Source organism: Apodemus sylvaticus, chromosome 1 (genome assembly GCF_947179515.1).
Source record: "Apodemus sylvaticus chromosome 1, mApoSyl1.1, whole genome shotgun sequence".
NCBI classification, from domain to species: domain Eukaryota; kingdom Metazoa; phylum Chordata; class Mammalia; order Rodentia; family Muridae; genus Apodemus; species Apodemus sylvaticus.
The window spans coordinates 18973604-18988524 of record NC_067472.1 but is presented as its reverse complement, the minus strand read 5'-3'; positions in this window follow the sequence as shown (position 1 = coordinate 18988524).

Below are 14921 nucleotides of genomic sequence, written 5' to 3'. Positions count from 1 at the left end.
GCTCTTCTGTATCCTGCTGTTGCTGTTTTGGAGGCTTCGGTCTGTGTTTTCTCCTAGATGTTGGAATCTCCCATCCCGTGACGCCTACTGGATTGCACCAGTTCACACTGAAGGGTGAATGAGGCTTCACTAAGGAATATGTTTAAGGTCATGGAACCCAAGAGAGTTGAGGGATAGAGGGTTTGGAGTAGGGTGTGTCGGCCCACTGATATCTTCGGGGAATGTTGCTCACCCAAGAAAACACTTCACCTTTCCCTACAGACACATTGTCTAGGACTATCAGGGAGAAAATGGAATGGTAGATGTGGAGTTGAAGGGCCCTCCTCCGGAAGCCTCCAGTTCTGAGCTGAAGTTAAGGACAGAATTCCTGTGGCTGAGGCTATGTGACCCATTGACCTGGTAAAGACTTTCCCTCCAACCTGCCCCTCCAAGGCCTGGCCTCCATCTCACAAATAAAACCAGACAGGCAGCGCGTTCCGCGGTTGGCTCCTCTGCTCTGGCACGTTACTAATATGGGTTTTTGAGCTGTGAGATCCCATTAGCTTTCCCTTGACCCGGGGGCTTTAAATTTTCCATTGAACTCATTTTAACCAACATTTATTGGCCATGCATGAAGCTCTGAGCTCAGCATAGGAAACAGTGACTTGTCCTCATAAAGGCTCGTGCTGCACCAGGAGCAAGTCTTTGAGGCCTTGGAGCTGTCTGGGCTGGCCAATGAGGGGACAGGCCTTATCACTGGGCGGAGGTCAGGGATGTGGGTGTTCTACTGGCTGGAGAAAACCATAGGAAGTAAGACCTGATGTCTGAAAAGGGTTCAGACAGAGGCAGTCCCCTGAGTGCAGGCAGGGGGATGGGGATGAGGATGGGGGTGAGGGTGGGGGTGGGGGAAGAGTAAATGGAAATGGTTGCCCCAGACTGCAAAGGGCCTGGCCTCATGCTAGAACCTGAAGGCTAAGGGTCTTGAGGGCATTAGATCACTTGTGTTCTGTGCAAACTTCTAACAGACATGAATTTTTAAAGGAGAGAGTCTGTGTATTTCATTGGATTCTCAGCAAGACAAAACCATCACTGATGATGTAGACTGTGGGAGTCTCAGAAGAACATTTTTTTTGACAGTATCAATTTTTTCTACTTTGGAATATTTTCAGCCATATCGAAAGCAAAATAAATAATGTATCCGATGGCTCTCAGCTTCCCACCTTAACAATGCTGGATCCTGGCCAGTCTTCCCACGACCCCTGGATCAACTTGTTGATCTCAGGTATCATAATTTCAGCTGCAAAATCTCTGGATATTTATGATTTATGAATTTTAAAAATGATAATAGGCTAAAATCATAATCACAGTAGTTATTTAAAGCCTTTTAACAAAATTGTCTTGGTACCAACCGGTGTCCAGTTAGAGTTCCAAAGTCTCCGATTTCCTCTTCACTGTCTAAAAATAGTCCAATGATGCAGGCTTCACATAAAGCTAAAACATTCCTTTTTAAAATGTCTTTTAAACTATTTTAAAGCCCTTTAAACCATTCTCTCTCCCTCCCTCAGTTTCCCTTTCTCCTCACCTCTCTCTTTCCTTCTCTTCCTTCCTCTCCCTCCATCTACCTCTTCTTCCTCCTTTCTCTCTCATCCTTCTCCCCCTTCTCTTCCTCTCTAACTTCTTTCCCTTTCCTTCCTTCTCTACACATGACCCCTCTGCCTGTCTGTGTCCCTCCTAACTCTTCCTTTTCTCCTAATGTGTGTGTGTGTGCCTGCATGTGTGTGAATGTGCATGTGTGTATGTGTGAGAGTGTGCATGTATGTATGCATGTGAGTGCATGTGTAAGAGTGTGTGCATGTTTGTGTCTGTATATGTGCTTGTATGTTTATATGCATGTGTGTTCATGTGCATGTGTATATGCATGTGCGTTCATGTGCATGTGTATGTGTTTGAGTATGTATGCAAGTGCATGCATGTGTGTCTATGTCTGTGTGTCTGTGTGTGTCTGTGTTTATGTCTGCATGTCTGTGTCTGTGTGTCTGTGTGGGTAGAAAACCTAGCCATGTGTCTAGCAGAGTTTGCCACAGTCTGGGTTTTGTGACGTGAGCACCCATGATGTCGTTTAACATATGACTCTAACCCTGTGTTTCCTGTGACTATGGGGAGTTTGACCCACTTACGTCTTGACTTGAAGTTGATTTATTTGTTTGTTTGTTTACTGTTTCATGAAATTAATAACAGCATTCGTCTTCATTGTCATCTAATGGTTTTAAGCTTTGATATGATGTGGGCATTTGAGAAGGGTCTCTGTGTGATGTGGAGACTTAATAGAGGCAGAGAGGCCAGTGCGGAGGCTCCTGCTTCTCTCTGGCCCAGCCTGCTGATCAGCTTGTGTGAGCGAGGGTGGGGGTGGGGTGGGGTGGGGTGGAGTGAGGGAGGATGGGGTGGTGGCAGGGTGAGGGAGGATGGGGTGGTGGCAGTCACTGGTATTTGTAAAGGCCTCCTGGAGATGCGGGCACTCCTTTGGTTCTCTACAGCTTGCTTTTGAGACCTGGAAGAACTTAGACGTGAAGCAGCTGACCACGGCAAAGCCAACTGAGCGACTTTCTCAACACATTGGCTTCCCCTCACCTTTCCAGAGTTTTGTTGGGGGCACTGGGTCTGCAGTGTGCTGTCCCGCCTTAGAAACACAACATCTCCAGGACTCTGGGGTGGGATGGAAAAGTCTACCCCACAAAGAGCGCCCCTGCCTTGGGTGGCGGCTTCATATTTACTTTCAAAAGGTGGGAAACCTCACAGCTAATAATGGCAAATGGCCAAACAGCCCAAAAGGCCCAGATCGGAAAATCTCATCCTCTTCAAAAAGAAAGGAATTCGGTATTTGAAAGGGCTTTAAAATGTCTTTGAGGACTGAAATACCACCACTTGTCTCTGCTCAACAGCTAGTTTCCCTTGATTTCATGGGAGGGAGGGGGAAAGGGGAGAGAGGTATATTACAACTCTTCAGAATGAGCAGACATAAAAGTAGCCAGTAATGCAATTTTTGACTGTGTGAGTAGGCTTATTTTCTTGTAGTATTGAGTCATAAAACTGACATTAATTTTAGAAAGCATTTTGATTTTAGGGTGCAATAAAATCGTATTTGATGCTGTGAAATATTCTAAAGTATGTTTTTAAAGGAAAAATAATGCATTTTGGATAACTATTAAGGAGCTTAGCTATTGAGAATACACTATAAAATGCAAATAAAAACATATTTTGAAATTTGGTACAATGCCTCAGAGTCATGCTATAGCAACAAGGTTCACTGAACTGTGCAGACCTGATTTGGACTGTCACCACCCACTCCCCACCCCCTGAAGCTATGTTTACTGCAATCCAATGCTAACGATGCCCTGAATGCTTGGAGGAAGGTGGGGGCAGAGAGGGGTCCGAACTGCAGGGCTGATGGGGCTTGGAGATTAGAGTGCAGGGTCTGCCCAGCCCTGATGTAGACATCAAGAGATGGCTGGACAGAGGATAGAAAGGTAGGCTTTGATTTGAAGTCTATGAAGTAAGGCTTTAGTTTGTCTACCACCTGCTGCCTGAATGACCTTGAGTAGGCTGCATAAGGGCGTTTGATATGCTGCAGTGCATTCTGGGAGTAAATGACATTATTTGGGATGCTGGGGATCTCCTGGATGTCTGGGAAGGGGTTTCTTAAGAACCAGCACTCTGTTAACCGCTGTTTTTCCCCCCTGAGGAACGTCACAGATTTAGGAAAGTCACAGATGCTAGTTTCTGGGGCTTAGAATAGGTCATGACAGGACAGCCTGACCACACAATGCTGGACACATTAGACTTTTGCAGCAGACAAGTCCTTGAACTTGTAACTAGGTGTGGACAGGGTTTGAAGAAAAAGGCTCAGTCTAAATATTGCAGTGAGATACTGTGCCCCACTATTATCTCTTATTGACCTAATAATTTGTGAGTATGTATAACTATGTTTATGTAATATATATCACATTATTAAAAGGTATCTATGAAGTCTAACAAAATGTAATAAAATAATCACCCAGACAGTTTTCAAAACACAATGTTACCAGTAACCTAGCTTCTCTTAGAATCTCCTTATAGTGGACTTTCTATGTTTCAACTGAGAAACAATTCTGAGTTTTCTGTTAATTATTCCATTAATTTTCTTTCTGTCTACTGTTTTGGAAATGTTTTGTTTGTTTACTCATAGTGGTTTGCTTGCTTGTGATGGGGAGGTCTCTAGACAAGACTAACAAAGCTTTCCACTTTTTTTTGGATGAGAAATAGACAAGAAAAGAAGTACCTTTTTGCCTTCTTCGTATCCTGATCGATAAGAGTGACAAGGACTGAAGGTGTTAATCATGGATTGGTAAAAGTTAGAAAAGCCAGGCCGTGGTGGTGCATGCCCACCCAGCACTCTGGGAGGCAGAGGCAGGTGGATTTCTGAGTTCGAGGCCAGCCTGGTCTACAGAGTGAGTTCCAGGACAGCCAGGGCTATACAGAGAAACCCTGTCTCAAATAAACCAAATCAAAAAAAAAAAAAAAAGTTAGAAAGACTTTAAATATTAGCTAGAGACAGTGAGTAGGTCAGCCATTTCTGTGCTCAGACAGACATCTCTAATCAATCATAGCACTCTTTCATGCTGACCTGTCTTGATTCTAGACAAAAGGGTTTTGTTGTTAAATTCTAGCTGTTCCCACTTAAACTAACTCATTACTCTTCCAAGAAGATCATGGAGCATAGGTCAACTCTCTCTTTTTATGTTGTTGTTTAATGTTTTGGTTTGGTTTGGTTTGGTTTGGTTTCTGTTGTTGCTCTGAGCATATTTCTTTGGTTCTAGTTGGCATGGCTTCCAGGGAACATGTAAGCTACTTGAAGACGTGTCTTGGCCTGTTTCTATATTCCCCACAGATCCTAGCTCAGCCATGAGCATATAGTAGTTAGTATTTCATTAGAACTCACTGGCTTAACTCACTCATTAAGCCACACCTAGCTGAGTGACACTGGTGATTTGGAAGTCAGTGATCAACTGCTGTAGCTGGAGGCAATGGAGCCAAATAAAGAGGAGCCTCTAGTGTGCTAACAGCATCACAGTTGCTTTTGTTTTGTTTTAAGAGAAGATCTCATTTTCTATAGCTCCGAAGGGTTTATCTAGAAGTGTTCCAAAATTTCCCATTTGGTACTAAAGAAATCCATACCCCAAATCCCCAACCAACATGGGAGGACACTACCAACTAGTCAGAGAGAAGATGTGAACTCTGGTTGGCTTTGTCATCTGTCTGCCCCAGGGAAGGAACTGATGATGGTATTACACACCAGGGACTACACTACTTTCCTTGTGGTCTTCTCTAACCTTTATGCACACTTTGAGACATCAGCTTCCCTGTTTATAGATGAGAAAGCATCACTCAGAGATGTGTGCTTTTAAGTGGTTTTAAGTAGGTAGGTATTCAAAACCTAAGGGACTGGGGAGCTAGGCAGAGCTGGCCCCGTGAGCTTAATGAAGACCAACCAATGAGAATTTTCCACGAGACCAGACATCAGTCCATTTGAAAGACCAACCAGGTGGTTCCCAGCAAGCAAAGTTTCTGGGAAGACCTTGGTTATTAGCCATGATGTCTCTGTGTTCCCATGGGTCTCTCTTCCTTACTACTGAGGATAACAAGGGAGAGGAGAGGAGAGAGAAGCTATGTGCCATTGTAACATCAATGTGCTGGTGGCCTGAAGGTCACATGTTTTCTCTTTTCCATCACCGGTCTCTGTTACTTGAGAACTCACAGGCCACTAAAACATACACTTTTAGGCATAGTTTCTGACCATCCTGAAAGTCCTTGATTAAGACAGCACTGGAAGGGTCACACTGAACCCTCGAGAAGCTTTTTGGTGTGATCCAGACCACAGCACTCATGTTCATCTGCCTGGCCACACAACATGGTAGAAAAGGTAACTGGGCAGAATTCTGTCGCTGAGCAGGGGAGGAAGCCAGGCCCCGTTAGAACTCCTGCCATTCCGGCACAAAAGGCTCCTGCCTCCAAGGCTGTGGGAAGTTACATGGATGGAGCCAAAGTCAAAGGCTAATTATCATCCAGAAAAACAAAATAGCTGTTTTCAAGTTCGGTTAAAAGGGACTCAGATGGGAGGAGGTGGGGGCCCAGATTACAGTGTTGGCGTTCATGGAGATGGGAACAGTCTACATTTGAAATGCCAGGGCAAAGACCTGGCCTTCTAGCTTCCTGTTGGCACCCTTAGGCCTGACCATGGTCTGAGGACCAACACGTTCATCATCTAGGTAATTCACAGTGACCTGCACGCAGCCCAGTGACCCAGGGTCCACGCCCAGCTTGGGACAAGGGTGAGATGCAGCACAGGGAAGGCTTGTTCTGCCGGAAACAGGCTGGTTGAGTTGGAGCAGGGCTCATGTAGTGGGAGTTTCCGACTTCACCTCAACCTGCCCTCAGCTTGGTCACCAACTCAGTGCCCGCTTTATCCCCAGATGAAGGGGGCAATTGTCTCACTTGGAGTTAGGGTGCCAGTATGTTTACTTTTCTTCATAGGGCATATTTCTGGACCTTTCTCACAAAGAGCCAGGACAACCCTTGTGGGTCCAAAGGACCCCAGACCCTGCTTTCTATCCAGCTCCTTCCTACGTGACCAGGAGCTTTGAATTCTTTCCTTATTTGTTTCAGAAGCTACATCTAGTTGACCTGCCAATCCATGATCCGCTGATCAAGTTACCACTTCCAGTGCTCTGTGTGCATGTAACTCGCTGCCAGCTTGCTACTGAGTCAGGACATTGCCCGGTGTGTCACGTGTACTGGTTACTTGGAGATCAGGGAGCTGAAGAGGAAAGGTAGGGTCTAAGTGGTGAGAGCAGGCAGTAGAAGATGGATGAGGAGGTTGGTTTAGTGGAGAAGGAGATGTAGAAGATGAATGAGAACAGCAGAGTTTATGTGGAGAATGGGGGAATGGTGGGGCTGGGGAGACAACCAGCATATGGCCGGGGAATAGGCCTGAAGGGACAGGAAGAAGAAACATACCTACTTGTGTCAGGTGCCACTCTTGTCCTTTATCTGTTTTTTCATATAATCCTTATAACCGTCAAAAATCATCTCTTATCAATACCTGTTGTGATGGTTTATATGTACTTGGCCCAGGGAGTGGCCCTATTAGGAGGTGTGGCCTTGTTGGAGTAGGTGTGTCACTGTGGGTGTGGGCTTAAGACCCTCATCCTAGCTTCCAGGAAAATCAGTCTTCCACTAGCAGCCTTGAAATGAAGATGCAGAACTCTCAGCTCCTCCTGCACCAGGCCTGCCTAGATGCTGCCCTGCTCCCACCTTGATGATAATGAACTGAACCTCTGAACCTGTAAGCCAGCCCCAGTTAAATGTTGTTCTTTATAAGACTTGCCTTGGTCATGGTGTCTGTTCACAGCAGTAAAACCCTAACTAAGACACCCATATTCTTTGGTGAGGGGACTGAATTTTCAGAAAGTTTACACGACTTATCCAATGCTGCCTCAATTGTGAGGTAGCAATGACAGAGCCACAGGGTCCGACCCTCACTAAGCATAAGCTAGGGCTGCTAAGCATTATTGGATGGAAGCTTACTGGAGAACAATGTTCATTTTACGTTAAGTCTTTATGGCAACCCCCTGCCCCCTTTAAATGGCTGAGGCAATTAGGCACAAGCAATTTAGCTGCTTGATTGACAGCTGTCAAAGCCTTACTCCAGGACTGTCCATGATGACAGACAGCTTCCTGGGAGGAGAGCTCCAGGCAGAGATGGAAGCCAGATTGGAACTGCTATGCTGTCTCCTTAGTTCTGGATGGGGCTGTGCATTCTATTGCTTCCTCTTCTGAGGCTATTTTTCAGGAAGTAAAATCTACAACTTCACGGTCACCATTTTCAAAGCTTGCTGTTACCATAGCAACCCCTTCTGCTTTAAACACCTTAGGACTGATAGAGGAGATTACAGTCTGGCCAGTGGCTCCAGGAAGAGCCCGGGAACCACACAGATCTTTGCCTCTCTCCACGCACAGCTCTGCTATGGGAAGCTTTGCTTTAGGCCACTTCAGATACTCTGTCATCATTCTGGGAGACTTCACCTTTGCCATGACAGCTCCAGATGGCCCTTGAATAATCCTCTGTGCACTGCCTCCTCCCAGAGATGATCTGGACCTTGTTATAGCCATCCACAATCTGGTAGGAAGAGCACCAGCCTCCACCAATGGAAGAGGGAACTCCGACCTTCAGACGCCATCGTAAATGGAGGAGACTGGATGCTGTGCTGAGAAATGAGTGCTCTACCAGAACTTTTCATATAATTGCCTCCTGGTTTCAGGGGCTACACTTCTATCTCCTCAAACTGCATGCAGGCTGGGCTGGGGCTCAGCAGGCTAATTTTCACTTGTGCTATTGGAATTGCAGTCATCACTGTGCAGGCAAGAGCAGGGCGCCTGCTTTTTCCAAACCTGAGTCTGGAAGGAGCCACTGTCCTCTTGGAAGCTGGTCTCCCTCCAAGCTTATATAGTTACTCTACAGATCCATCGTAGTAACCCACCGTCTACCCCGTGGACACGTCTTGAGAAGCTCACTTAGCATGCACAGGCCACCAGAGTGGGTTGAAACCGGCTGTGTTCATCATCTATGTCTCCTGAACGGTGGTATAGAGTTCCTGCTCTGTAAATGTCGGAGTGTGAGTGATCTATCCGGGAGGAATGAATGTGTCCTAACTACATACATGTGTTCCCCTCTTTCTCTATGCAACAATGGGCTCCAAGAAATTAGAATTTTCCAGGAACCTCTTGCTGGGAGAGGAAATGGCTGAAGACCTGGGAGGAGAAATATGGTTTCCCATATGACCTTGTCGGAGAGTGTCGGAGCTGAGCCAGCAGTGGGCAGAGGAAACTCCTTACTGGACTGCTTAGCTGTGTGTTATTTTTGCTTCCTGTTTAAACTCCATCCTCATGTCAGGGTCCCAAAGATGGGCATGTCTGGATCCTTTTGTCCTTCTGTCTATGGGCACGTTGAGTAAATCTCTGTTTCCTGCTTTTCACTGTTAATTTGTTTTTTTGTTTTTGTTTTTGTTTTTATTTTCCAGTTGGCTTATTGCACGTGACCCTGGCTTGAAGGGCTTTGACTGTGTCTCCTGAGTCTGCTAATAGAAGGGAGAGACTAAGTCTGCCCTCCCCCCCCCCTTTATGCTTGAAATGACAATTGTCACAAGGACATACACTGAGATCTCTAGGAGTTGTTGTTGTAAAGTCATTGTCATCCAGGGAGTCTGGCTGCTCGGGTAGGGTAAGTGGACAGTTACCTTCAGTCCTCAGTGGCCAAAGCAGGGCTTTCAGAGGTTAAGGGTGGCTCTCTAGGGACACAGTCTTCAGAACTTCCTCTTGGCGCTACATTTAGAGCAGCAGTTCTCAACCTATGGGTCACGACCCCTTTCAAGGGGTGTTCAACAATCCTTTCACAGGTGTTGTCTAAGACCATTGGAAAAACACGGACACTTAGATTACAATTTATAACAGTAGCAAAATTATAGTTATAAAGTAGCAATGAATAATTCTGTGGTTGGAGGTCACCACTACATGAAGAACTGTATTAGAGGGTCACAGCATTAGGAAGGTTGAGAACCACTAATTTAGACCGTCAGGGAGAATTGAGGATCCTCTACATCCTTTTACACACCAGAGACTAAATGGCCTGAGGGTAGAGCTATGAATACAGCCAGCAATTGAAAAGCCTCCTTAGCCACATCTATGCTCCGCCTCCTTTTCTAAGAACCGGGATGTTCAGCTCTTCCTGGTCATTAAGCTTCTAAAGGCTGAACACTCACAAGGCGGGGCCATCTCCTGATTCCTGCCTTCCCTCTAGTGGATTGGCAGCCACAGGGTGGAGCCTGATAAAATGCTGGCTCTCCCTTTGCCACCTGCCTCTCACTGGCTGGCCGACCTTCATTACAGCTGTGCTTCAAGAAGAGCCTTTCAGTCACCGCTTCCCGAGATCGCTATTACCCACTCATCCCGGAGACCGCGAGTTCCGGCCCCGCTCACATGACCCACTTCACGCCATCTGCACACACTAGAGGCCACTTCCCTCTAACTTCCCAACGTGACCCTCCAAGTCCTCTTGCACCTCACTATTTACACTATACGTGTCCTAAGAGAGCAACCCAGAAAGACCAGGCTCCTGTCTCTTTAAATGTTTAATACGGAGGCCAGGGACTGATCTGTAGCGACACAGACTTGCTCTTAATCAATCTTACTGATTTCTTACAGTTTCCCTCATCTCCTAGACACTCTTTTTGAAGTCCTAGTCCCACTCGTGTCTAAGAATCCTCTTCAGATTATGGACATTATTTTCTGCCATATTCCTGGTACCTGGTGCAGTACACTACTGGCCCTCAGTAATGTAAGCGAATGAGCAGTTGTGTGGATGGGCCCATTACATTGCCACAATATGTAGAGCCCCTAATCAAGACCAAAGATTATTACAACTGCATTCTTAGAAGGTTTTGTTTTTGTTTTTGTTTTTCAAGACAGGGTTTCTGGCTGTCTTGGAACTCACTCTGTAGACCAGGCTGGCCTTGAACTCAGAAATCTGCCTGCCTCTGCCTCCCAAGTGCTGGGATTAAAAGTGGGTTTTTATTTTACCTTCCCTTACACTTTGGGAAGCAGGACTCATTTTCCCAAGTTACTTAGGGAAACCCCCAGTATAGATTTTAATTACAATGACATCTAGTGAAGCTTTTGCCACAGGGCTTCTAAAGACAATAGCAGACTTGTCTGAGACTGATCCTAATTTATGGGGTGAGAATTTTATACGATTTACTGTTTATACCATTTACATAATTATATATCATGAGCTACAGACACATAATAGGATTCTGATATTAATTTCCAATTCTTTCTCATTAAGGCCTGGTAAAAAATCCTTAGCCTGTGTGGTCAGGGAAACATTTCATTGCTACCTGGTTAGGATCTGTCACCTGTGTGACAGTGGTCACCGCATCCCACCTTGCAAGCTGCTCCTGGCCTACACTGCTCATCCCTGAGATGTTCATTTCCTTGTTCGGAAGAGTTTTCTCCGAGGATTGCAAAGGCTTCTTAAATTTGGCTTGCAACAGAATGAAATTCAGACCTTAAATTCACAAGACGAACATGGAATGATTTGGCCAAAGTTGCACAGAACATCTGAGTTAGAATAGGAGAGGCAACGCATCACTGATCCCAGGCATGCAGACGGTTCCCCGTGGTAGGCGCCGGGGCCAAGAGGATGCTGGGCCCTTTGCAAGAAGGAACTCAGAGATCATTTGCTGATGCTGGCCACAAGTGGGGCGTGAGGCATTTGTGGCAAAGGCCACACATTTGTCCTTACAGAAAGGCAGGGATGCCCAATGGGTCAGCAGTAGGAAGGACTCAAGGTCAGAGGCGGGAAGGACTCAAAGGCTGGGTGTAGGAAAGACGCAAATTGAAAACAGTGCTGGACTTCAGGGAAATGGAAGGCTGGCAGCAGATGGCGTCAACATCAACTGATATTCAGAAGCACTTGCAAAAATGACAAGGTTGGGGACAGACTGAAAACTAGAATGTCCGCCCATAAGATGACCAGCTCAGGGCAAAGTAGGTCTGAGTCCAAACTATGGTCAAATGGCCCAGCTGTGGCTCCAGCTGACTTCCGGTCTTGTGAGCATCACCAGGAGTGATGGGCATCCGTAAGCCCCCTCCCCAATTCTGCAGAAAAGATGTTACCTTTTCATGAAAACAAATCACCTTGATTCTGTGGACATAAAAAACTAATTAAGAAAAGCTGTAATGCTAGGCAGTGGTGGCACACGGCTTTAATCCCAGCACTTGGGAGGCAGAGGCAGGAAGATTTCTGAGTTCGAGGCCAGCCTGATCTACAGAGTGAGTTCCAAGACAGCCAGGGCTACACAGAGAAACCCTCTCTTGAAGAAAAGAAAAGAAAAGAAAAGAAAAGAAAAGAAAAGAAAAGAAAAGAAAAGAAAAGAAAAGAAAAGAAAAGAAAAGAAAAGAAAAGCTGTAATTTAAAGAACAGGAGAGAGGAGCATGGCAACATATAAATATATGCTTATGTATATACTATGGATAGTTACAAAATAAATTACTGCTTATTAATCAAAATAGCCCAAATGGCATAAAAAGACATCGTATAACTTGTAAATTGCTCAGACCTCTGAATTTCGATGCTAGAAGCAAAACGTAAAATTTCTAATGTTGCGATTTCAAATTAAAATTTCTAATTGCAGAGGCTGTTTAAGTAAGAGAAGGTCCCACGGCTGACAGACTGTTGTACTCCTGCTAAACATCACAATTGCTGTGACTGGAAGGCTTTAGAACAGCGTAAGGGTTACTTGTTTTGAAGCCCAGGATGGCCAAGGCCAGCCCACCTGTATTTCACAGGGAAGAGCTTCTTCCTCTGTGTGCGCCCCCCTGCCCCCAGGAGGAAGGGTGGCGAATGCTTGCCGGCTGAGGCGCTCTCCAGGAGCATCTATTAAACATCATCTTATTAATCACATTTGTGCTCAAGAGCTGTATCCAGGGACAATTTTTGGTTAGTTTTTATTCTATCATTTATTTTTTGTTTACTGCGGCAATATTAGCGAAGAGATACAGAAACATAAAGGAGATGACATTCGCAATTTTGCCTTGGATAGATAACATTTTGGTGTTTTCAGACATTTTCTTATTCAGACAGACATGTCAGCACATTTTAAAAATAAAACGGGGAACAGACTCTATCACTGGAGGATGTTTCTGAGCATGGCTTTGCCTGGGCCAGCACCATCCTGCCCATCGGGGCGGGGCGTCCTCCTTTCTCTTCCCGCAGACAGGAATGCTCTGTGATCCAACAGAGTGGGGGCCTCTGCCTGGTCTGTAAAAAGCTGTCGGAGGGAAAAACAAGGTGGTTTGAAACCTGCTCAGTTCCTGCAGCCACTGATCCTTTGCACCTGCTTTTGTCCTAGAACGAGGGAAGGGCAGGGTGGTTCATGGAACCCCCTGATCTTGCCAAATGGTGTGTGGAAAGGCAAAAAAAACCCCAAAAAACAAAAAACAAAACCAAAAACCAAAAACACAACAACAACAACAAAAATGATCCTACCAGAGGCATTTAAGCTGGATCGTGCCTCCATCCTCACAGCAGGAGGAGTAATAGCCAGGCTCCCCACACCAGCACAGATGTGGAAAGCTGGGAGCTCTCCCAGGCTCGAGGGATGAAAAGGACTCAGTAGCAAAGCTGTCTGATCCTGAGTCCCAAGGCTGTCTGATCCTGCTGTGGCAGGAACAGAAGAGACACTGAAGAAAGCAGTGAGGCCTGGCTTACTCCCGCGGGCCCCCTTTGTCCCTGGGTAAGGGCAGATAATGGTACAGAGGAAGACATCCAGCTGGGGGCCTGGGCCACTCAGAGACTCCTTAACCCTGCCAGGTGCTACCATAACAGTACTACAAGCCAGAGGTTTGCAACAACACCTCTCTGTCTCTGCCTCTGTCTCTCTCTGTCTCTGTCTCTATCTCTGTCTCTCTCTCTCTCTCATTTCTTTACCCCTTCCTCCCTCTTTTTCCTTCCCTTCTTCTCTCCCCACCCCCTTCTTATGAGGACAGCAATCAGACCTGGATTGGAACCCACCTTATGACCATCTAAAGTTGGTCATACATATAAAGTTTCTATCTCCCAAGAAAGTCATTTTCACAGGTACCAAAGGTTAAAATCTCAGCATGGATGACACAATGCAAGCACAACAGGCCCAATAAGGGGCAGATAAGCATGGGAGGCTACACATCCTCCGGAACACAAACATCCCTCACATAGCTCCACAACACTAGACAATCTTTTTTTGTTTGTTTGTTTTTGTTTTCTCTTTCTTTCTTTCTTTCTTTCTTTCTTTCTTTCTTTCTTTCTTTCTTTCTTTCTTTCTTTCTTTCTTTCTTTCTTTCTTTCTTTCTTTTTTTTTGATTTGTTTTTTTCAAGACAGGTTTCTCTGTATAGCCCTGGCTGTCCTAGAACTCACTCTGTAGACCAGGCTGGCCTCGAACTCAGAAATCCGCCTGCTTCTGCCTCCCAAGTGCTGGGATTACAGTCGTGCGCCATGTTTTTGTTTTCCTTTTATGCGGGGTCTAACTCTACATCCTAGGCTGACCTGGCTTGGAAACTCTCTCCTGTCATCCATTCAAGTGCTGGGATTGCAGGTGTGCCCTAGCCACTGTGCCCAGCTAGGTTAAAAATGTGTAGAGCTGCAGGTGGTGGTGTTTGTGGTTAAGGGGACATGACAACTACAGCTTTGTAAAAGTAGTTCCCCGGGCCTCGGTTTTCTAATTTATGAGTTGAGTTAGAGTGCTGACTTTCAAAGCATTGGCCTTGACACTCTTGCTGGGTAGAGAGTCACTCTGATGACATTAACTGACCCCAGAAAACAAATCTTTCCCGTGGCTTCTGCTGCGGTGGATCAGACACTCCTCCCTTTCTTTCTCTCCCTGCCTCCCTTCCCCTTCCCTCTGCGGACTCTCCTTGTACACAATTAAAGGTTGCTTGCCAGTAACTCACAGAAGTCTGGTATTCATAAACTAAAATTAGTGTTCCCAGAGCTTCCCGAAGACTGGTACTTGTTACTCCACACTCTGCCTTAGAGAGGAGGGGCGGCTCCTGCCTCCTCCTTGGTGCTCCCACAGTTGTTTTGAGCTGCTGTGGTTTTGGTCACTGTTAGTCATAGTTTTTATTTATAAAATATTAATGGTTTTGTGTTTAACCATTTAGCCTGATGAAAGTTGCTGGTTTGTTGTAGAGTATTTATTTACTTCAAGAGAAAAAAATGACCTATAAAATTGTTCAATATTTAGGCATTACATGTCATTGAATAGCAGTAGAACAGTTGACCTCTTGTGTATCCTGATTGCTAAAGGAGATGTGT